We start from the raw sequence: 22348 nt of genomic DNA on the forward strand, positions 1-22348 counted from the left end.
CAGCATTATACTATTTACATAGTTATAATAAAATAATGAAATAAAAAATGTAACTTGTCTTTTTGTATTACATTCTGAGATTGTAATTTAATGTATACAAGATACAATTTAGCAACAACAAATGGAAGGGCAGCTCCCACCAATAAGGAGTAGCAGACACGCTTGTGGTCCTACATGTCTTTGCCCAAAGAGGAATGAAGTACCAGTGTCAGGGCAGCCATCAGGGGGGACAACTGACACTGCAGTGATGGGCCCAGGGCATCTGGGGTAACACAGGGGGATAAAAGAGGCACAGGGGGAACAGAGGCAGACAAAAGAGGCACAGGGAGAAAAGAGATGAGATGGGAACATGAGGTCACACAGAAGGACACAAAAGAGGCACAAACTGAGGTGAGACAGAGGTGGACAAAAGATGCACAGGAAGATAAGAGGGGGACAAAAGAGAATGGATAAAGGATAAGAACGGACCTACAAATCCCTATCTCATTTGTTAACCGGGGACTACCTGTATTTTGCTAGTATTTGGCTCCACCCACAACATGCCATGGTCACGCCCACTTTTTGCCGCATCACGCTGTGCATACTGCTTTCTTCAGTATCGGAGCCATGCACATTTTTTGCCGCAGCACACTTCACGCACAGACACCGGGGTGGGGTGGCTAGTGGGCAGGCACAGCAACCAGTGGGTGGGCCCAAAATTTCTGATGGCGGCCCTGACCAGTGTTATAGAAGAGATTCAGTCTTAAAACCAACAACCAACTTTTATTTTGAAAGTGTATAGTTGTGTAGTTGTAGACAGACAAAACATCTGAAGGCTGACTTCACCCTCGGGCACTTTTGGCCTGCGATTTGTGCTTTGGTGACTGCAGGTGATCAGCAAAGTGCTGCTATATGAATAATCCTATGGGATTACTCACACTGCTGTGATTACGGCATGCTTGTGATTTTTGACGATCGCAAACGTGCTGCATGTAACATTTTCCTAGTGATTGTGTTGTGATTCTCATTCACTAAAATGAGAGTCACAAAATGTATTTACCAAAAAATTGCAGAATACTGCAATGCAAAATCGCAATCGGTAAGAAGGCTTGGAAGTTTACTAAAAGCACCAAGCAAGTGCAATAGATCTGTCTGTGTAGCATGCAGGGGCGTAGCAATAGGGGGTGCAGAGGTTGCTACAGCATCGGGACCCTTGGGCCGGAGGGGCCCTCCCTCAACTGCAGTGTTTGCTTTCTAATGGTCCTGTGCTCATAACAATCACTTCTATAGATACTTTTTATAGTGGTAATCATTAGCAAACTGTTCCCCATTCCTTTTTTGAACCTCGGACACTGTAAATGCCATTGGCAGGTTTTGGTGCGCCGTACCAACTGTTATGTATAGAGTGCTTGAGGGGCTACAATGTAAAACTTGCATCGGGGCCCACAGCTCCTTAACTACGCCAGTGATAGCATGTGCCATTGATCTATTTTGGGGTGCCCTGGATGTTCTCCCCTCCCCCTTTCCCGCAGAGTTGTACAGCAGGCTGCAATACTCAGCTGTTCCGGCCGCTTAGTCCCCGGAGTCTGTAGACATCTTTTCTTGCAGGCCTCTCCCACTAGTGTCTAAGAATGAATCAGACGCTAGAAATCCTATAATTCTCAGATGCTAGGGGGAGACGCCTGGAAGAGAAGATGTTTCCGGACTTGGAGAGTGGACGCTGGAGATGGAGAGTAATGCTGCCTGCTGCGTTACTCTGCTGTGGAGGGTCTGGGGAGACATCCGGGTCTACTCTGCCAATCCTTTGTGCCTGAGCACCCACATCTCTGCACCACACACCAATCCAGTATTAATGCATATGCATGACAGGGAATTGCATAGGACTTTTCAATAAATGACCTGCATTTGGACTGTACTTGGCGAATGTTGTTCATGTATGCTTCACTGTCCAGCCTGGATCTCCTTGTAGCTGTGAGCACGTCCTGGAGAACTGGTTTTGGATCCATGTCTCACACGTTGGAGCAGTGAGCGCACATTCTGTTTGCTGAAGTACCAAAGACAAGGCAGGCACAAGATGGATAAAAAGACACCTCTTTACTTGTGTTTCTTCAAAAGACCCTATTCCATATACTGTGAACACATTCAGGTATATCGCAAAGCATGCTGACATGGAGTGGAGCTGTGCGGTGAAAGCCTCCATAATACTTGCATCTCTTAGATGTGGATTGGCGGTGTGTAAGGATGGCATCCAGGGCCGCCATCAGAAATTTTGGGGCCCCTCACACAACATCAAGCCTGGGCCCCCCTACAGACTGCTGTGCACGCCCAGTACAGTGCCCCAGTATAGCCAGTACAGTGCCCCAGTATAGCCAGTACAGTGCCCCAGTATAGCCAGTATAGTGCCCCAGTATAGCCAGTATAGTGCCCCAGTATAGCTAGTATAGTGCCCCAGTATAGCTAGTATAGTTGCCCCCACTATTGTGCCCCAGTATAGCTAGTACAGTGCCCCAGTATAGTGCCCCAGTATAGCTAGTATAGTGCCACAGTATAGCTAGTATAGTTGCCCCCACTATTGTGCCCCAGTATAGCTAGTACAGTGCCCCAGTATGGCCAGTACAGTGCCCCAGTATAGCCAGTATAGTGCCCCAGTATAGCCAGTATAGTGCCCCAGTATAGCTAGTATAGTTGCCCCCACTATTGTGCCCCAGTATAGCTAGTATAGTGCCCCAGTATAGCTAGTACAGTGCCCCAGTATAGCCAGTATAGTGCCCCAGTATAGCCAGTATAGTGCCCCAGTATAGCCAGTATAGTGCCCCAGTATAGCCAGTATAGTGTCCCAGTATAGTGTCCCAGTATAGTGTCCCAGTATAGTGTCCCAGAATAGCTAGTATAGTGCCCAGTATAGCTAGTATAGTGCCCCAGTATAGCCAGTCTAGAGCCCCAGTATAGTGCCCCAGTATAGCCAGTATAGTGCCCCAGTATAGTTAGTATAGTGCCCCAGTATAGCTAGTATAGTGCCCCAGTATAGCTAGTATAGTGCCCCAGTATAGCCAGTATAGTGCCCCAGTATAGCTAGTATAGTGCCCCAGTATAGCTAGTATAGTGCCCCAGTATAGCTAGTATAGTGCCCCAGTATAGCCAGTATAGTGCCCCAGTATAGCTAGTATAGTGCCCCAGTATAGCCAGTATAGTGCCCCAGTATAGTATAGTGCCCCAGTATAGCTAGTATAGTTGCCCCCAGTATTGTGCCCCAGTATAGCCAGTATAGTGCCCTAGTATAGTTCCCCAGTATAGTTAGTATAGTGCCCCAGTATAGCTAGTATAGTTGCCCCACTATTGTGCCCCAGTATAGCTAGTATAGTGCCCCAGTATAGCCAGTACAGTGCCCCAGTATAGCCAGTACAGTGCCCCAGTATAGCCAGTATAGCGCCCCAGTATAGCCAGTGTAGTGCCCCAGTATAGCCAGTATAGTGCCCCAGTATAGTTCCCCAGTATGGGTAGGTGGTGCCCCCCGCTCGCCCCCGCCGCTGTTACCTTCACAGCGGCCACTTTCCCCTCTACGGCGCCTGTACTTTCCAGCAGCATCTCTCGGCTGCTGTGTGTGATGATGCAGCAGGAACCAGAGCAGCGGCTTCCTGTAACGGCGATGTGTATCACCGTTACTATGGGAACCGAGCCATGCTTCCTGTCGCATCATCACACACACAGCAGCCGAGAGATGCTGCTGGAAAGTACAGGCGCCGGAGAGGGGAGAGCGGCCGCTGTGAAGGTATTAACAGCGACGGCCGCTGGGGGAGGGGGAGCCGGAAGAGACAGCAGGTTGATGCCTGGCGGGGGGGCCCGAGGCTGCGGGCCCTGGGCCCGGCCCGGGCCCGTGACGGAAGTCACGGTTGTACCCCCCTGATGGCGGGCCTGATGGCATCTACTTAGTCTGTGCCAGGGACGGAGCAACCTAACAGCCATTTCGTCCAAGGGAGTGAAGTGCTCACTTGCTGTGTTATTATTATTTATACAGCGCAAGTATATTTTGTAGCGCTTTATAAAGCACAATAAGACGACAAGGGGAACATAGGTACAACCCAAAAAAATGTACAGCAGAGTCTCAAGCAGCACCACTATTGCAACAAAAACAGTAAACATTAGGAGGATGACCCTGCCCTTACAAGCTTACAATCTAAAGGGTTGTGGGGGCAGGGGACACACTAGATGGGGGGGGGGGGGGGCCTAGATGAGGCAGTGAGCCTTTGCTTCTGATTAGATTGTGAACAGTAAGTAAATAGGGGGCTATAAAATGTTATAAGCTTGTCTGAAAAAGTGTGTTTTAAGAGTGCGTTGGAAGATGGCCAGGTTTCAGGGGAGGACTGGGACCTTTTGGCCTGGGGGGACAACACAAACTAGAGGCCCGATTCACGGCATCCCCAGCCCAAAGCCATATCTTTCTTGTGTGCAAATCTTCAAATTGTGATGACTAACAGCCCCAGCCCCAGACACACACACACACACACTATGTACCTGATGCCTAACCCCATTTCTCCGCACAATCTACCTGTCTGTGTCTTATGCCTAACCAGGAGTTATCAGGCTTTTTTTTTTTTTATGAAAATAAGTGCTACTTACCCAGGGCTCGTCCAGCCCCAAGCTCCCAGCATGTCCCTTGCCGCTGCTCTGCAGTCAGCTGTTCGCTGCCGCTGCCTCCCAGCCCCCGGCGATGACGTCAGGCCGACTGCGCCTGTGCGAGCTGCGCTGTCAATCACCGCCACATGGACCAGAGCGTACTGTGCAGACGCAGAACTACTGCACCTGCGCAGTACACTCCGGTCTATGTGGCGGTGATTGACAGTGCTGCTTGAACAGGCGCAGTACAGGCCGACATCCAGGTCGGACTGGTGCCATCGCCGGGGACTGGGAGGCAGCGGCAGCGAATGGCTGACTGCAGAGCTGCGGCGAAGGACATGCTGGGAGCGTGGGGCTGGAGGAAGCCCCGGGTAAGTAGCACTTATTTCATTAAAAATGCCTGATAACTCCTGTAAACAACCCCCCCCCCCCCCCACACACACACACACACACACAAACCTACCTACCTGGTGATGCCTAACCCCACTCCTGCCCATCCACCGTACAAACTACTTGTCTGACACCTAACCCCCCCCCTTCCAACTACCTGTTTGACAGTGCCTAACTGCCTGCCTCCCCCCTCCCCTGCCGCCAATCACACCACAAGAAGAAAAAACGTTCCCCCTCAGGCCAGGGTCAGAATGGGGATGATTATCACACAAAAAACTGGCCTGGGCAGAGAATTGAATTTGACAGCAGTAGCAGGCAGGCAGCAAAGTGTGAGTAACTCAGTGACAAGAAGGGAGAAGAAGTACAGAAACAAAATTTATAAAAACCACCTTCTCCTCTGGCGACCTGGACCCGACCTCCTCTATCCTCCTGTCTCCTCAGTCCTACACCTCCTCCTCCTCCTCCACAGCAGCAAGCAGCTATAGGTGGCATCTCCGACTCCCAGCCCCCAGAGTGTCCGACTCCTCCAGCCAAGACAGCCAGCCAGCCAGCCACTCGAAGCCGCAGCTCCAGGCCCCCAGCCCCCCCAGCACAGAAAGCTGAAGAGTGAGACAGCTCACTCCGACGACACCTCAGGCACAGCAGCACAGGGGAGGACTGTGTCCGACTCCTCCAGCCAGGCCAGCCAGCCACTCGTAGCCACAGCTCCAGGCCCCCAGCCCCCCCAGCACAGAAAGCTGAAGAGTGAGACAGCTCACTCCGATGACACCGCAGGCACAGCAGCACGTTGCGGGCGGCAATGGCTCCAGGCGGGGGGCGGAGTCAAGCAGGGTCAACCCACCGGGCCGGAGAGGACCTAAGCTATTTGTGTCCTTGTGCCGCTCACATCCACCGCAGGTGCAGCCACGCACAAGGGCACACCACAGCCGGCCGCCTAAGCCCCTTCTCTGATTGGATACTTCAACTTGCCGGGAAATATCGCGCGAGGTTGCGATCCCCACTGCGAACCTGTCACTTGTGGTATGTCTGCAGCCGCTGCATATAGCAGCGGCTGGCCCTAATTACTTAAGATTCGGGCGGCCCGGGGGGCAGTTGCCCCCCGTCCCCCTGGGCCAGTCCTCCCCTGCCAGGTTTGGAGCATGACGAACAGGCTGTGGAAGCGGGGATGCCAACCCAATTTCTCATTTTTACTGGACAAAATGGTAAAAAAATCTGGACACCCCAAATTTTGGACGGACAGGGGGCGGAGTCAAGGGTGGAGTCAGTAGCGGGCTTTTTAGAGAACTTATTGTTTATTTCGGGAAGAAGAAACATAGCTAAAGCAAGTGATTACTGCATAAAGGTCATGTGAAACAGCCCTACTGAACTGAGAAGAATTGTTTACCCATAAAAGAAACATGATGTAAGTGCTATATGCTACATAATAATAATAATAATAATAATAATAATAATAATAATAATAATAATAATAATATGGTAAGATATTAGACTATGACTATGGTAGGATTAGATTGTGAGCTCCTCTGAGGACAGTCAGTGACATGACTTATGTACTCTGCAAAGTACTGCAGAATATGTTACTTCTATATAAATACATAATAATAATATTATTATAAGACATTAGGCTATGGTAGGGATTAGATTGTGAGCACCTCTGAGGACAGTCGGTAGCATTGACTATGCACTCTGTAAAGTGCAGCAGAAGATGTCAGTGCTATATGAATACATATGTAAATACATAATAATAATATTATGGTCGGACATTAGACTATGATTATGGTAGGGATTAGATTGTGAGCTCCTCTGAGGACAATCGGTGACATGACTATGTACTCTGTAAAGCGCTGCAGAAGATATCAGCACTATATAAATGCTAAATAATAAGTGATCCTTGCTGATGCAGTTCATAGTTTCCTGTCACGATAGATAATACGCTCATGTCCCTGAATTCATCAGCGCTGCCACAGCGGAGGTCTGCTATACTGTATAGAAAGAGCAGTGAACAAACGCCTTAGAAAGATGCTGGCAGAAGTGGCAGGATGGGAGAAAACAATGCCACTACACATTGAAAATATATATATATTTTTTTTTTCCACTCATTTAGCAGTGATTGAACTGTTCCTCACCTCTCACACATACACTGCAGCAGGAAACCCCTGAATAGAGGGAACTGTGAATTTGCTCTGCATTTGATGCTGAATACAGGCATGAATGGCCTATATGTGACCTGGTCAGTGGTCACAGACAGCCGCTGTAGTGAAAAATTTAGCTACCCATCATATTTTGCAACTTGCCATAGAGGACAGTGTATGACTGTGTAGGCGTGGCTCCTCTCTGTTAACACGCCTGTAATTTTTTGCAACCACAGATCCCATTGAGCTACAAGGGGGATTGTTCCCTCCAGGGGGGGTTATTAGTTGAGCAAGAGGGGGGATTGTTCCCTGCAGGGGGGGTTATTAGTTGAGCAAGAGGGGGGATTGTTCCCTCCAGGGGGGGTTATTAGTTGGGCAAGAGGGGGGATTGTTCCCTCCAGGGGGGTTATTAGTTGAGCAAGAGGGAAGGGTTCTGTGTGAGAATAGGGTTTGGTTGGGTTGCATTTTCTGATACAGATAGGTTAAAGTCAATGGTTAGGTTACACTTTCTGATAGCTATACCTATAAATAAGTGCAACCGGTTGCAAAATCTGATAAAGTTGCAAAACATTTCACCACACCGTCAGCCAGACCAGAGCAGCCCCGATGGAATGTGAGGAGGGACAGCATTTACTGAGCCAGCTACTGTGCTGCATGCTGGCCAGACCCTCCGAGGTGTAGTGAGCCCAATTGTGACTCACTTGTTTCTGTCCCCATGCTGTCCCAGTCATCTGAAGAAAGCTCACGAGGCTGGAGGCGGAGCCAGGCACGCTGGAGGACGCCAGTACAGACTACAGAGATAAGGGATCTTACTGGCTGCAAGGGGTGAGGCTGAGTGATGTATTTCAGCAAGAGGGAGGAGCTGCAGTACATCACAATTGTAAGAATGCACATGCCGACTTGCTAAGTAAATTAAACGGACACACAGTGCAAAAATACGGGCAGTACGGACGGGACTAATTTGCCTCATTTTTTACTGACTGTCCGTGAATTGACAGACGCTTGGCAACCCTGTGTGGAAGAGAGCTCCAGATGAGGGCCCTCATACCAGCGTGTCATTGGATTCCAGTGTGGCACGTGCTGCCGACTTCTGTCTTTTTTGGCGTATCCTCGCCACTCAACGTGCTGCATTTCAGGCCTCTGTCTCGCAAGGTGGTTGCCAAGCAATGATGTGCAGCAAAACCTCCTTATTTTGGCCTGTATGTTGGTTTGCACCATTGCCATCTTGTGGCCAAATAAGGGTATTGGCTTGGTATACGGAGAAGCGGGTTCCTTCGATTTACTATAAACTAAATCAAGGGATAGAGAAAGGAGGAGAGAGAGACCATGTGAGCCCAAAAATATCTGAACACTCTTCTTTTAAAGGGGAAACTATACAAATAGGGTAAATTGCATCAAGTCCAGAGTGACCAGATGTCCCGGATTGCCCGGGACGCGTCCTGGATTCGGGGTCCGCTGTCCCAGGCTGCATGAGGTCCCGGGAAACGTCCCGCTTTCAGCAGCGGGACGTCCCGGCCTCGGGACTCTGGCCACTCTATCCTCATGAACTGGCAGCGGCGTCTATAGACGCCGTGCCAGTTCATTGCCTGCAGCCCCGCTCCAGCCTCCTTAGTCTTCGGTGTCTGTTCCGACACCGGCAGGCGAGCAGGGCTACGGAAAGATGGCTGCCGAAGCCCTGTACTGGAGACTATTTGTGTCTCCAGTACAGGGCTTCGGGCGCCATCTTGCCATAGCCCTGTCAGCGCGGGAGACGAGCAGGAGGAAGGTGGTCCCGGGAGCAGCGCGTCAGAGGCCGGAGACTTCTGCCAGGTGAGTAAATGCTTTCTTTTCCAGGTGAAATGTTTGCCCGCATTGCGTTTCTTTTCTGGTGAAATGTTTGCCCGCATTGCGTTTCTTTTCTGGTGAAATGTTTGCCCGCATTGCGTTTCTTTTCTGGGGAAATGTTTGCCCGCATTGCGTTTTTTTTCTGGGGAAATGTTTGCCCGCATTGCGTTTCTTTTCTGGGGAAATGTTTGTCCGCATTGCGTTAATTTTCTGGTAAAATGTTTGCCCGCATTGCGTTTATTTTCTGGTGAAATGTTTGCCTGCATTGCGTTTATTTTCTGGTGAAATGCTTGCCCGCATTGCGTTTATTTTCTGGTGAAATGTTTGCCCGCATTGCGTTTTAATTTGTACTGACATGTTGCCCGCAATGCGTTTATTTTGTACTGACATGTTTGCCCGCATTGCGTTTATTTTGTACTGACATGTTGCCCGCATTGTGTTTCTTTTCTGGGGAAATGTTTGCCCGCATTGCGCTAATTTTCTGGTGAAATGTTTGCCCGCATTGCGTTTATTTTCTGGTAAATTGTTTGCCCGCATTGCGTTTATTTTCTGGTGAAATGTTTGCCCGCATTGCGTTTATTTTCTGGTGAAATGTTTGCCCGCATTGCGTTTATTTTCTGGTGAAATGTTTGCCCGCATTGCGTTTATTTTCTGGTGAAATGTTTGCCCGCATTGCGTTTATTTTCTGGTGAAATGTTTGCCCGCATTGCATTTATTTTGTACTGACATGTTTGCCCGCATTGCGTTTATTTTGTACTGACATGTTTGCCCGCATTGCGTTTATTTTGTACTGACATGTTTGCCCGCATTGCGTTTATTTTGTACTGACATGTTTGCCCGCATTGCGTTTATTTTGTGCTGACATGTTGCCCATTGCGTTTATTTTCTGGTGTCCGGGGTAACTGTTACTGCATTTATTATTTAATGGTCATAGATGGCTATGTTTGCTGCTTTGTGGTTCTGGTATACTATTAGCATCACACAGTTTCTGCACACCCATGAAGCAAAGTCTCGTTTGTCCACATCATGGCGTAAACACTGCTTTCTTATGCCTCGCTGTTACATCATTACGTTAGCTCCGCCCATACAATGTCATGGCCACGCCCATTTTCCGCCGCGGCGCTCCTCAGTCCTCCCCACTTTTCGCCCCCCCCCCCCCCCCGCGCCCCCCCTCCCCGTCCCAGGTTGGACCCACAAAAATCTGGTCACTTTAGATAAGTAGATACAAAGCGTGATAGTCATATAATTATGCGCTAGAGCAAGGACATTTGGGGCCTAGTGCAAAACTTTTTATTAGAAAATCATAGCTCCCAACTGTCTTTGGGAGCCCTGTCCCTCTTTCCTCCTCATTTGTCCCTCTTTCAGGACTTTGTCCCTCTTTCTATGTAAATATATATATTTCTCTACTAAAAATGTGTTTTATTGACTTTATTTCTTTCCTTTAAATTGATATATTACTAATTTTAAAATGTTAATATGATGGAAAATGAAGCAGGATAGAAAGGACCACTGTGGTTTGAATTATAAAACAACATATTTGGAATCTTTATGGTATGCGTGACACTGACTAGAGGTGTGACTAAAGGCGTGATCAGGGGTGTGGCAGGGGCATGGCTTAAGTGTCCCTCTTTCTCATCTCAAAAAGTTGGGAGGTATGGAAAAATGCAGCACTGGGTTGGTGGTGGTGGTGGGGGGTTAAAAGGAGGATGCGGGCCACCACTGCCTAGCACCCTGGATACATGGAGGTAAAAGTTTTTATAGTGTTTTCCTGCCTTATGTATCCTTTTAAAGCAGTGAGGCCCGGTTACATTAGAGTTAAAAAAAAAACCTGGTCTGTTTCCGGATCGAAAGAGAACGGATGCAAATGGAGCCAATGCTAACCTATGGATCCGTTCATATCCGTCCGTTCAAACGGGTCTGTTCTACATGATCCGCTGAATGGACCGCAAGTTAGCTGCTGCACTAATTTTTCCGGACAGCCGAGCCCAGCGGAACAGAAGCTAAAGCACTGCATTGGGGATAATGAGAAACTGGAACATTTGTTCACACTAGTGAACAAACGGACCGTTCTAAATAGAAAAATACACTTTGGGGGTGGGATTCTGGGGGGATGTGGGGAAACGGAATCGTCCGGTGATCAGATCCGTTTTCACGGATCCATTTGCCACTTCAACACAAGTGTGAACTGGGCCTTATAGTAACCTTTTGTACATTTTTTAAAAATAAAAGGATACTGTTTACTTAGCAACCTTATAACACCTGTTCTCCAGTCATGTGATATTGGTGGTGGATGATTTGAGTATGTCTAGTATAGCTCTTCTAGTGAGAAAGATAAACCTGTATCTCAGAGTCTTGTGTGAAGAGCATGGGCTCGATTCACAAAGCGGTGCTAACCCAGTTAGTACGCCTAAAAGACTTTAGGCGTGATAACCATTGCACCACGCTGGTGAAAAGCCAGTTTAGGCGTGATAAGTGCACCAGACTTTGCTAGCACAAAACTTTTGATCAGCTGTGCACTGCGGTGCTAACCCAGTTGGTGCTATAGTTATCACGCCTAAACCTATCACGCCTAAACTTATCACACCTAAACGTATCATGCCTAAACTGAGTTTAGGCGTGATAAAGGGCTTTTCACCAGCGTGCTAACTGTTAGCACCGCTTTGTGAATCAAGCCCCATGTATTCATCTGTTGCCCAGAAAAAACAGTTTCATTTAAAAATCAGTTCTGTAAAATGACAGTTGGAAGCAGAATAAACATGTCAATCAACCGACATTCATGGTGGTCACATACACTGAGGAAGGCAAATGACTCCTTATACTCGTCAGAGATTCAAAACATGAATTATAAAATCTAAAGGCTGTAAAAAAAATCACAAAGTAGGCAAATTATAATTATCATTACTTATCGGTGAATGCATACACACGCACAATTAGGCCCCGTTCACACTTAGAAATGCAAAATGCTAGCGATTAGTGCTAGTATTTTGTGCCAGCGATTTTTACGCCATAAAACGCATATCTTTCACAGGACATTTTATCGTTTTTTTGATTGATTGTGATTCACGATTGAAATACAGTGTAATAGCAATCGCTCAAAAAATGCAAAAAAATAAATAAAATGCGTGTTTGCGTTTAGCGCTAATCGGGAATCGCTGGTGATTGCAGCAGTGAGATCACTGCCATGTAGTTAACATTGCGCTTGCGATCACTGGCAATAAGCAGTAAATGCCTGCTAATCGCCTAAGTGTGAATGGGTCCTTACTGTCATCCCACAGGGATCAGGACTCAGTCCCTCCCCAGCCTAAGGAGGCATCAGTTGCTCTGGAGGATGGGGGGAGACAATGGAGTGGCTTAGTGTGGGAGGGGTAAGGAGGAGAACAGTCAACTCCACCGATATGATCCGCCACTCCGGATCTCTCAGCGATGCTTTTACACCTGCTAGTTTCTCGGAAGAGAGTTCCCCAACTGGCCAGGACTAGTGTTGGGCGAACACCTAGATGTTCGGGTTCGCGAACGTTCGCCGAACATCGCCGCGATGTTCGGGTGTTCGACCCGAACTCCGAACATAATGGAAGTCAATGGGGACCCGAACTTTCGTGCTTTGTAAAGCTTTCTTACATGCTACATACCCCAAATTTGCAGGGTATGTGCACCTTGGGAGTGGGTACAAGAGGGAAAAAATTTAGCAAAAAGAGCTTATAGTTTTTGAGAAAATCGATTTTAAAGTTTCAAAGGGAAAACTGTCTTTTAATGCGGGAAATGTCTGTTTTCTTTGCACAGGTAACATGCTTTTTGTCGGCATGCAGTCATAAATGTAATACATATAAGAGGTTCCAGGAAAAGGGACCGGTAACGCTAACCCAGCAGCAGCACACATGATGGAACAGGAGGAGGGTGGCGCAGGAGGAGAAGGCCACGCTTTGAGACACAACAACCCAGGCCTTGCATGAGGACAAGAAGCGTGCGGATAGCAATTTGCATTTTGTCGCCATGCAGTCATAAATGTAATACAGATGAGAGGTTCAATAAACAGGGACCGGAAACGCTAACCCATCACAGATGTTCATTGTTCATGTTACTTGGTTGGGGTCCGGGAGTGTTGCGTAGTCGTTTCCAATCCAGGATTGATTCATTTTAATTTGAGTCAGACGGTCTGCATTTTCTGTGGAGAGGCGGATATGCCGATCTGTGACGATGCCTCCGGCAGCACTGAAACAGCGTTCCGACATAACGCTGGCTGCCGGGCAAGCCAGCACCTCTATTGCGTACATTGCCAGTTTGTGCCAGGTGTCTAGCTTCGATACCCAATAGTTGAAGGGTGCAGATGGATTGTTCAACACAGCTATGCCATTTGACATGTAGTCCTTGACCATCTTCTCCAGGCGATCGGTGTTGTAGGTGGATCTGCACGCTTGCTGTTCTGTGTGCTGCTGCATGGGTGTCAGAAACTTTTTCCACTCCAAGGACACTGCCGATACCATTCCCTTTTGGGCACTAGCTGCGGCTTGTGTTGTTTGCTGCCCTCCTGGTCGTCCTGGGTTTGCGGAAGTCAGTCTGTCGGCGTACAACTGGCTAGAGGAGGGGGAGGATGTCAATCTCCTCTCTAAAGTCTCCACAAGGGCCTGCTGGTATTCTTCCATTTTGACCTGTCTGACTCTTTCTTCAAGCAGTTTTGGAACATTGTGTTTGTACCGTGGATCCAGAAGGGTATAAACCCAGTAATTGGTGTTGTCCAGAATGCGCACAATGCGTGGGTCGCGTTCAATGCAGTCCTAGGCTGAAGAGGTCATAGCCTAGGGTCACAAAAACCTGTTTATTTGGGCAATTTCAATGGTGGCGAGCCTGACGTACATAAATCGCAGCAATGGCCGTTAGCAATGTCTGAATCTCACGAAATGTCTCATGCAGGTAGAAGACATATTGTTAGACTTGGGCTCCAAAGATGGGTTCCCTACATCTCTGCAAACCAGAGTTACAGGGCTCCAAATTTGGTAAAATCCCCCATAGGCTTTCATTGGGCCTCCTATTTACAGTTCCAAAATCTCACATCTTTTCAAAGGGCAATTGCTCAGCAGTGGCAAATTTTCTAGCATTGTAGGGACCCTTAGGGGGAACATGACTGGTGAGTTTCGGGCCCCTAGGCCGAAGAGGTCATAGCCTAGGGTCACAAAAACCTGTTTATTTGGGCTATTTCAATGGTAGTGATGGTGACGTACATAAATCTCAGCCATGGCCGTTAGCAACGTCTGAATTTCACGAAATGTCTCATGCAGGTAGAAGACATATTGTTAGACTTGGATTCCAAAGATGGGGTCCCTACATCTCTGCAAACCAGAGTTACAGGGGTCCAAAATTGGTAAAATCCCCCATAGGCTTTTATTGCCTCCCTATTTCACTTTCCAAAATCTCACATCTTTTCAAAGGGCAATGGCTCAGCAGTGGCAAATTTTCTAGTATTGTAGGGACCCTTAGGGGGAACATGACTGGTGAGTTTCGGGCCCCTAGGCCGAAGAGGTCATAGCCTAGGGTCACAAATACCTGTTTATTTGGGCTATTTCAATGGTAGTGATGCTGACGTACATAAATCTCAGCCATAGCCGTTAGCAACGTCTGAATTTCACGAAATGTCTCATGCAGGTAGAAGACATATTGTTAGACTTGGATTCCAAAAATGGGGTCTCTACATCTCTGCAAACCAGAATTACAGGGCTCCAAAATTGGTAAAATCCCCCATAGGCTTTTATTGCCTCCCTATTTCACTTTCCAAAATCTCACATCTTTTCAAAGGGCAATGGCTCAGCAGTGGCAAATTTTCTAGCATTGTAGGGACCCTTAGGGGGAACATGACTGGTGAGTTTCGGGCCCCTAGGCCGAAGAGGTCATAGCCTAGGGTCACAAAAACCTGTTTATTTGGGCTATTTCAATGGTAGTGATGGTGACGTACATAAATCTCAGCCATGGCCGTTAGCAACGTCTGAATTTCACGAAATGTCTCATGCAGGTAGAAGACATATTGTTAGACTTGGATTCCAAAGATGGGGTCCCTACATCTCTGCAAACCAGAGTTACAGGGGTCCAAAATTGGTAAAATCCCCCATAGGCTTTTATTGCCTCCCTATTTCACTTTCCAAAATCTCACATCTTTTCAAAGGGCAATGGCTCAGCAGTACCAAATTTTCTAGCATTGTAGGGACCCTTAGGGGGATCATGACTGGTGAGTTTTGCCACTGCTGAGCCATTGCCCTTTGAAATGGTGTGAGATTTTGGAACGGTAAATAGTAGGCCCAATGAAAGCCTATGGGGGATTTTACCAATTTTGGAGCCCTGTAATTCTGGTTTGCAGAGAAGTAGAGACCCCATCTTTGGAATCCAAGTCTAACAATATGTCTTCTACCTGCATGAGACATTTCGTGAAATTCAGACGTTGCTAACGGCCATGGCTGAGATTTATGTACGTCAGCATCACTACCATTGAAATAGCCCAAATAAACAGGTTTTTGTGACCCTAGGCTATGACCTCTTCGTCCTAGGGGCCCGAAACTCACCAGTCATGTTCCCTCTAAGGGTCCCTACAATGCTAGAAAATTTGCCACTGCTGAGCAATTGCCCTTTGAAAAGATGTGAGATTTTGGAAAGTGAAATAGGGAGGCAATAAAAGCCTATGGGGGATTTTACCAATTTTGGACCCCTGTAACTCTAGTTTGCAGAGATGTAGGGACCCCATCTTTGGAATCCAAGTCTAACAATATGTCTTCTACCTGCATGAGACATTTCGTGAAATTCAGATGTTGCTAACGGCCATGGATGAGATTTATGTACGTCAGCATCACTACCATTGAAATAGCGCAAATAAACAGGTTTTTGTGACCCTAGGCTATGACCTCTTCGGCCTAGGGGCCCGAAACTCACCAGTCATGTTCCCCCTAAGGGTCCCTACAATGCTAGAAAATGTGCCACTGCTGAGCAATTGCCCTTTGAAAAGATGTGAGATTTTGGAAAGTGAAATAGGGAGGCAATGAAAGCCTATGGGGGATTTTACCAATTTTGGACCCCTGTAACTCTGGTTTGCAGAGATGTAGGGACCCCATCTTTGGAATCCAAGTCTAACAATATGTCTTCTACCTGCATGAGACATTTCGTGAAATTCAGACGTTGCTAACGGCCATGGCTGAGATTTATGTACGTCACCATCACTACCATTGAAATAGCCCAAATAAACAGGTTTTTGTGACCCTAGGCTATGACCTCTTCGGCCTAGGGGCCCGAAACTCACCAGTCACGTTCCCCCTAAGGGTCCCTACAATGCTAGAAAATTTGCCACTGCTGAGCAATTGCCCTTTGAAAAGATGTGAGATTTTGGAACTGTAAATAGGAGGCCCAATGAAAGCCTATGGGGGATTTTACCAAATTTGGAGCCCTGTAACTCTGGTTTGCAGAGATGTAGGGAACCCATCTTTGGAGCCCAAGTCTAACAATATGTCTTTTACCTGCATGAGACATTTCGTGAGATTTAGACGTTGCTAACGGCCATTGCTGTGATTTATGTACGTCAGACTCGCCACCATTGAAATTGCCCAAATAAACAGGTTTTTGTGACCCTAGGCTATGACCTCTTCGGCCTAGGACTGCATTGAACGCGACCCACGCATTGTGCGCATTCTGGACAACACCAATTACTGGGTTTATACCCTTCTGGATCCACGGTACAAACACAATGTTCCAAAACTGCTTGAAGAAAGAGCCAGACAGGTCAAAACGGAAGAATACCAGCAGGCCCTTGTGGAGACTTTAGAGAGGAGATTGACATCCTCCCCCTCCTCTAGCCAGTTGTACGCCGACAGACTGACTTCCGCAAACCCAGGACGACCAGGAGGGCAGCAAACAACACAAGCCGCAGCTAGTGCCCAAAAGGGAATGGTATCGGCAGTGTCCTTGAAGTGGGAAAATTTTCTGACACCCATGCAGCAGCACACAGAACAGCAAGCGTGCAGATCCACCTACAACACCGATCGCCTGGAGAAGATGGTCAAGGACTACATGTCAGATGGCATAGCTGTGTTGAACAATCCATCTGCACCCTTCAACTATTGGGTATCGAAGCTAGACACCTGGCACAAACTGGCAATGTACGCAATAGAGGTGCTGGCTTGCCCGGCAGCCAGCGTTATGTCGGAACGCTGTTTCAGTGCTGCCAGAGGCATCGTCACAGATCGGCGTATCCGCCTCTCCACAGAAAATGCAGACCGTCTGACTCAAATTAAAATGAATCAATCCTGGATTGGAAACGACTACGCAACACTCCCGGACCCCAACCAAGTAACATGAACAATGAACATCTGTGATGGGTTAGCGTTTCCGGTCCCTGTTTATTGAACCTCTCATCTGTATTACATTTATGACTGCATGGCGACAAAATGCAAATTGCTATCCGCACGCTTCTTGTCCTCGTGCAAGGCCTGGGTTGTTGTGTCTCAAAGCGTGGCCTTCTCCTCCTGCGCAACCCTCCTCCTGTTCCATCACGTGTGCTGCTGCTAAGTTAGCGTTACCGGTCCCTTTTCCTGGAACCTCTTATATGTATTACATTTATGACTGTATGCCGACAAAAAGCATGTTACCTGTGCAAAGAAAACAGACATTTCCCGCATTTAAAAGACAGTTTTCCCTTTGAAATTTTAAAATCGATTTTCTCAAAAACTATAAGCTCTTTTTGCTAAAAATGTTTTCCTCTTGTACCCACTCCCAAGGTGCATATACCCTGTAAATTTGGGGTATGTAGCATATAAGGAGGCTTTACAAAGCACGAAAGTTCGGGTCCCCATTGACTTCCATTATGTTCGGAGTTCGGCTCGAACACCCGAACATCGCGGCCATGTTCGGCCCGAACCCGAACATCTAGATGTTCGCCCAACACTACACGTGACCCGTTCGGCCAATCACAGCGCTAGCCGAACGTTCGGGTAACGTTCGGCCATGCGCTCTTAGTTCGGCCACATGGCCGAACAGTTTGGCCGAACACCATCAGGTGTTCGGCCGAACTCGAACATCACCCGAACAGGGTGATGTTCTGCAGAACCCGAACAGTGGCGAACACTGTTCGCCCAACACTAGCCAGGACCCCTCTAGTGTGTGTAAGAGGCTGTATTATGCACTTCTGTGACACATAATTGCTTTGAAGGATACCACAGCTGAAATTTACTTACCTGGCACTTCTTCCAGCCCCTGTAGGCGTGAATCAGGGTCAAACCCAGGATTTTCAAAGGGGGGATTCCTGAAAGGTCTCCCTCAGCCACACACAATACAGTATAATAATATAGTAGGACATTATGCTGGGTACACATAATGCCCCACTGACAGGATCTGACAATTATTTCCTAAATGTCCAATCGAGAATGGGATTGAGCAGGAGCAGTTTGGATACAGAAAATAATGAGGACAGCTGACATTGCTAATGAAGGGGAAAGTGAAGCATTCATACAGCAGGGCATAGGGCTGTGCCCATACCTGACTCTGTTAAGTTCTCCAGAGCTGCTTTATGCTCTGTACACACGCTGCTGCGTTTTACATCCAAAGTCAACTGTAGCAGGTCCCCAGACACTGCACCGGCCCGGGTCTGAGGGGGGATTCTGGGCAGCTGTAATCCCCCCCCCTGCATTTGCCTATGTGTATGTCCCTCGCTGTCCTCCCAGTGGTGCTCTTCACTCTGTTTGGCCCTCTACAGCAGCCGAGTCGGCCAAGTTGCACAGTACTGTGCTTGGACTGGTCTGTTGGCATGGGTCCATGATCATGCTCCCCCATGTGTGCTACATCAAGCCCCGTAGCTGTGCATATACGCAGAATGCTCCCACTCCCAGAATGCTACAGGACCGCGATCAAGGGTGCCCGCCGCTGGGCCAGTGCGTGCGCAGTACTATGCGGCTTGGGCAACTTAGCTGCTGTAGCGGGCCAAACAGCGGAGTGATGAAGATGACTGGGAGTTACATACAAGCCTATGGGGACTGGAAGAAGCCCCAGGTTAGTAAAAGAACACTCTTTAATTTCAGCTCTGGTATACTTTTAAACAAGGTTTAGGGGTCACAAACCATGAATTGTCAGCCTATTCTTTCTAATAAATTTTGAATTGCTGGAAGTGCAAAATACGAGGGTCACCTGGAAAGTGACAGCTGTTTCCATCCTATAAAGTAAACCTATCATTTATTTTATAATAGACACTGTATCGTCTGATTATTTCTCCACATAATCACCTCCCTAATTTCATACATTTTACAAGGTTTTTCAATCCCTTAGTTGTAGTAGCATCACACTCCTCACCTATGATTTGGAGGAATTGGGAGGGGTTTCATGTTGATGCTGTTGGACAAGCAGTTACCAGCATTCTGCAGGGAGAAAGGAGATTAACCTGATAGAAGCAAGTTAAGTTACACGGAAGGAATATCTTGTGGCATATGAAAGCAAATGGTTGTTCATTTCTGGATGCTGTCTGTACTTCAGTGATATTTTAGCACTACAATATTTATCTCTGTACCTCTTCCTCAGGCTGGGCCATGAAACTTTTTGCCTCGGTCTCATAGTACTGGAAGAATTCTGCAAGGAGATGGCGGCAACAGCTTGTGTCACCCACTACCCACTTGGTGTTTAACATGTGAAAAAGTGACTCTGATATGGCCAAGAATTCAAGTGCAATACTTGTTTTTAATAATGGATCAGTTGAAGATAAAATAGGACTACATAGAATATCTTTTTACACTAGTTTGCACCTTATTTCCCAGGCTGCCAGCCTCAACTCCTAAGCCAGGACTCTTGTCTGTAGGTACAGTGCCTTCCCATCCATCTCTCCTATGAGGATTACATCAGCGACATCTAGTGGCTGAACTGCTAACTGCTGCAATACTTCTGTGTCTATCTATGTGCAGCTGTTTTCCCCAGGTGTCATTTTATTACCAAGGAAAACAAAAGTTTGCTTTCTTAAAACAGAATGAATTTGCGATAATTCAGGTTGGAGTGAGCATCCGAGATATCTCCCAGTGCATCACTGCTGAATATATGCAAACTAACCATTGTTGCCCTTAGAAGCTAAGCACACCTACAGATCCGCTGGAATGCAATGATGTGTCAGCTTGTTAAGGTGCACAGAGCCATAATAATCCAATATGCATACAGACTGTTTTGGATTGGTTGATCCTCATCAGTGCATGACATGGATTAATTTGGCTCTATGGAGTAGGGCTTGAAACGCAGGATTTTATTACCAGAAACTGTTTTTTTCAGCTTTTGTAGCCTGATTATGTTTTATACTCTTTCTCACAGTGCTGGGCAGCTCATACTCTTTATGTTGTGATCCATGTACATAGACACATTCTGTGCACCTGAATTTTTTTTGCATGCTACAATGTTGGCTCCACCACACCAGGCCTGAAGGAGAAACACACAGACACAAGTAGGATTTATATCTGAACTGCATATTGATGGTTTTAAAGTAAAAAAGTTTGAATCTGGATGATCCGTGCCCCTTGAGATGTTCTGTAAAAGTAAGGTGTGATGGCTCAGCCTGTAAGGTTCATGTAGTGATGGTGCTCCTGGGGCCATGTACATTGGCATAGCATTGAATGTACCCTGCCTGCAGATCCAGCAGTGCTCCATTTACTTATTGTGCAGCTGTGTGCCTTCCCTTTTGCCCTGCAGGAGGCAGCACTTCTTCTGTCACCCTCACTTTATCCAAGCCCAATCTGGTGCAATATGTTAGTTGGTACGGGGATATTTAGTAAGTACAGTAGATTTTATACTCACAACAGTAGGTTGCTGGGTGAGGTAACCACTCGTTTTCGCTTGTGGGGAAATTCCGTCCCCACTCAGCCTTTGTTCTTGGTCGCTGCTCCAAAAAATAGATCTATTGTAAGCTTTCCGTTATAGATCTTCCCCTAAGAGAAGGGGTTAGGGTAGGGTTAGGGGTTTGTGGGAAGGGTAGGAGGCACCTGGTAGAACGGAAAATAGTATATTCACTCTATATGGTAGATACAGCATTCAATAAAAAATGGTGTGATCCTACCTTCTAGGTGTCCCCTTTCGGGAAGTATACAAACGGGAGTTTTATTTTGAACAAGACAACGCATTTCACGGTCAGAGCCGCTTCCTCAGGTCAATGATAGTGCCTCTGTTCACTGTCTGCATAAACTCCCGTTTGTATACTTCCCGAAAGGGGACACCTAGAAGGTAGGATCACACCATTTTTTATTGAATGCTGTATCTACCATATAGAGTGAATATACTATTTTCCGTTCTACCAGGCGCCTCCTACCCTTCCCACAAATCAGTATAGGTAGCTGGGTATATGTGCCTCAGTATAGGTAGCTGGGTGTAGGAGCCCAGGTACATGTTATAACTTACCTCCCTCCAGCTCCAGCGGTGGCGTCCTGGTCTTCACTTCACTGAGGGAGAGCTCCGGCAGGCAGAGTGAGTGGAGGCAGAAGTATTGCTTCCAGCGTCGCCCCTGGCCTCTCTCCTCCCCCTCAGCGGCCAGCAGCAGCATCTGATCGGACCTACAGCTGCTGGCCACAAAATTCAATAGGACGCGGCCATGAGGCTGCGATCTACCGATCAGGCGGTCGCGATCTACCGGTAGATCGCGATCGACCTATTGGGCAGCCCTGGTGTACACCATTGTCTGTATTATTACTGTATGTACACGATGTTTGTTTCTTACTTTGCAAAGTGCCACACAATATGTTGGCACTTTGTAAATCAATAACAATAGTAATAGCAATAATAAGGAGAAATAAATCACGAGTTAAGTCATTAAGGCAGCGGTCACACTTGTCTGCTATTATGCGCGTTTTTTGCACACATATACTAAGAATCGGGCTGGGAACACACTAGGCTTTGCGTGAAAGGTTGCATTTTGCTGCATATGCATTTGTGTGGTTTATGTGCGTTTTGAGTGCGTTTGCGCTTCCACACATGCGTTTTGCTTGCATAATTAATGCATTTGCGTTTCGAACATATGAATCACAAGTCTGCGTTTTACGCTCATCACTAGGAAATCAACAGGAAGCGGAAATACATCATCAAACTTGTTTTTTTTTTAAAAAAAGAAGCATAAAAAAACGCAATAAAAAGGTATACCTCTGCGTCACCATTGACAAACATTATGTGCATTTTTGATGCGTTTTGGAAAAATTCAAGTTCAGCGTTTTCAAAAACGCACATTGCAGAATGCAATTAACTTACATTATGTGCGTTAGTTAACGCTAGCGGTTTACGCAATGCTGGCGTTTCTGCCTAGTGTGCTCCTGCCCTCAATGTTAATCAGTGGGCTAGTTCACACTTGAATGCGTTTTTCCCAAGCAGAACTGACAGCAGTGCAGAACGGTATGCATTTTCCTATAAATCACATTAGCTTCTGTGGACACGTTAGC

At 47.2% G+C, this 22348-nt stretch overlaps 1 long non-coding RNA gene across 1 annotated transcript in view; it reads left to right on the plus strand.

The window, feature by feature from the left end:
* Positions 1-3673: 3673 nt before the first annotated feature.
* The window catches only part of LOC137522987 (uncharacterized), a 28682-nt gene continuing 10007 nt past the window's right edge, over positions 3674-22348 (plus strand). The window contains exon 1 of the long non-coding RNA XR_011022492.1: positions 3674-3748. This is a non-coding gene — a long non-coding RNA (uncharacterized lncRNA). The remainder of the gene's footprint in view (positions 3749-22348) is intronic.

The sequence above is a fragment of the Hyperolius riggenbachi genome, chromosome 6, assembly GCF_040937935.1.
Source record: "Hyperolius riggenbachi isolate aHypRig1 chromosome 6, aHypRig1.pri, whole genome shotgun sequence".
Lineage (NCBI taxonomy): Eukaryota > Metazoa > Chordata > Amphibia > Anura > Hyperoliidae > Hyperolius > Hyperolius riggenbachi.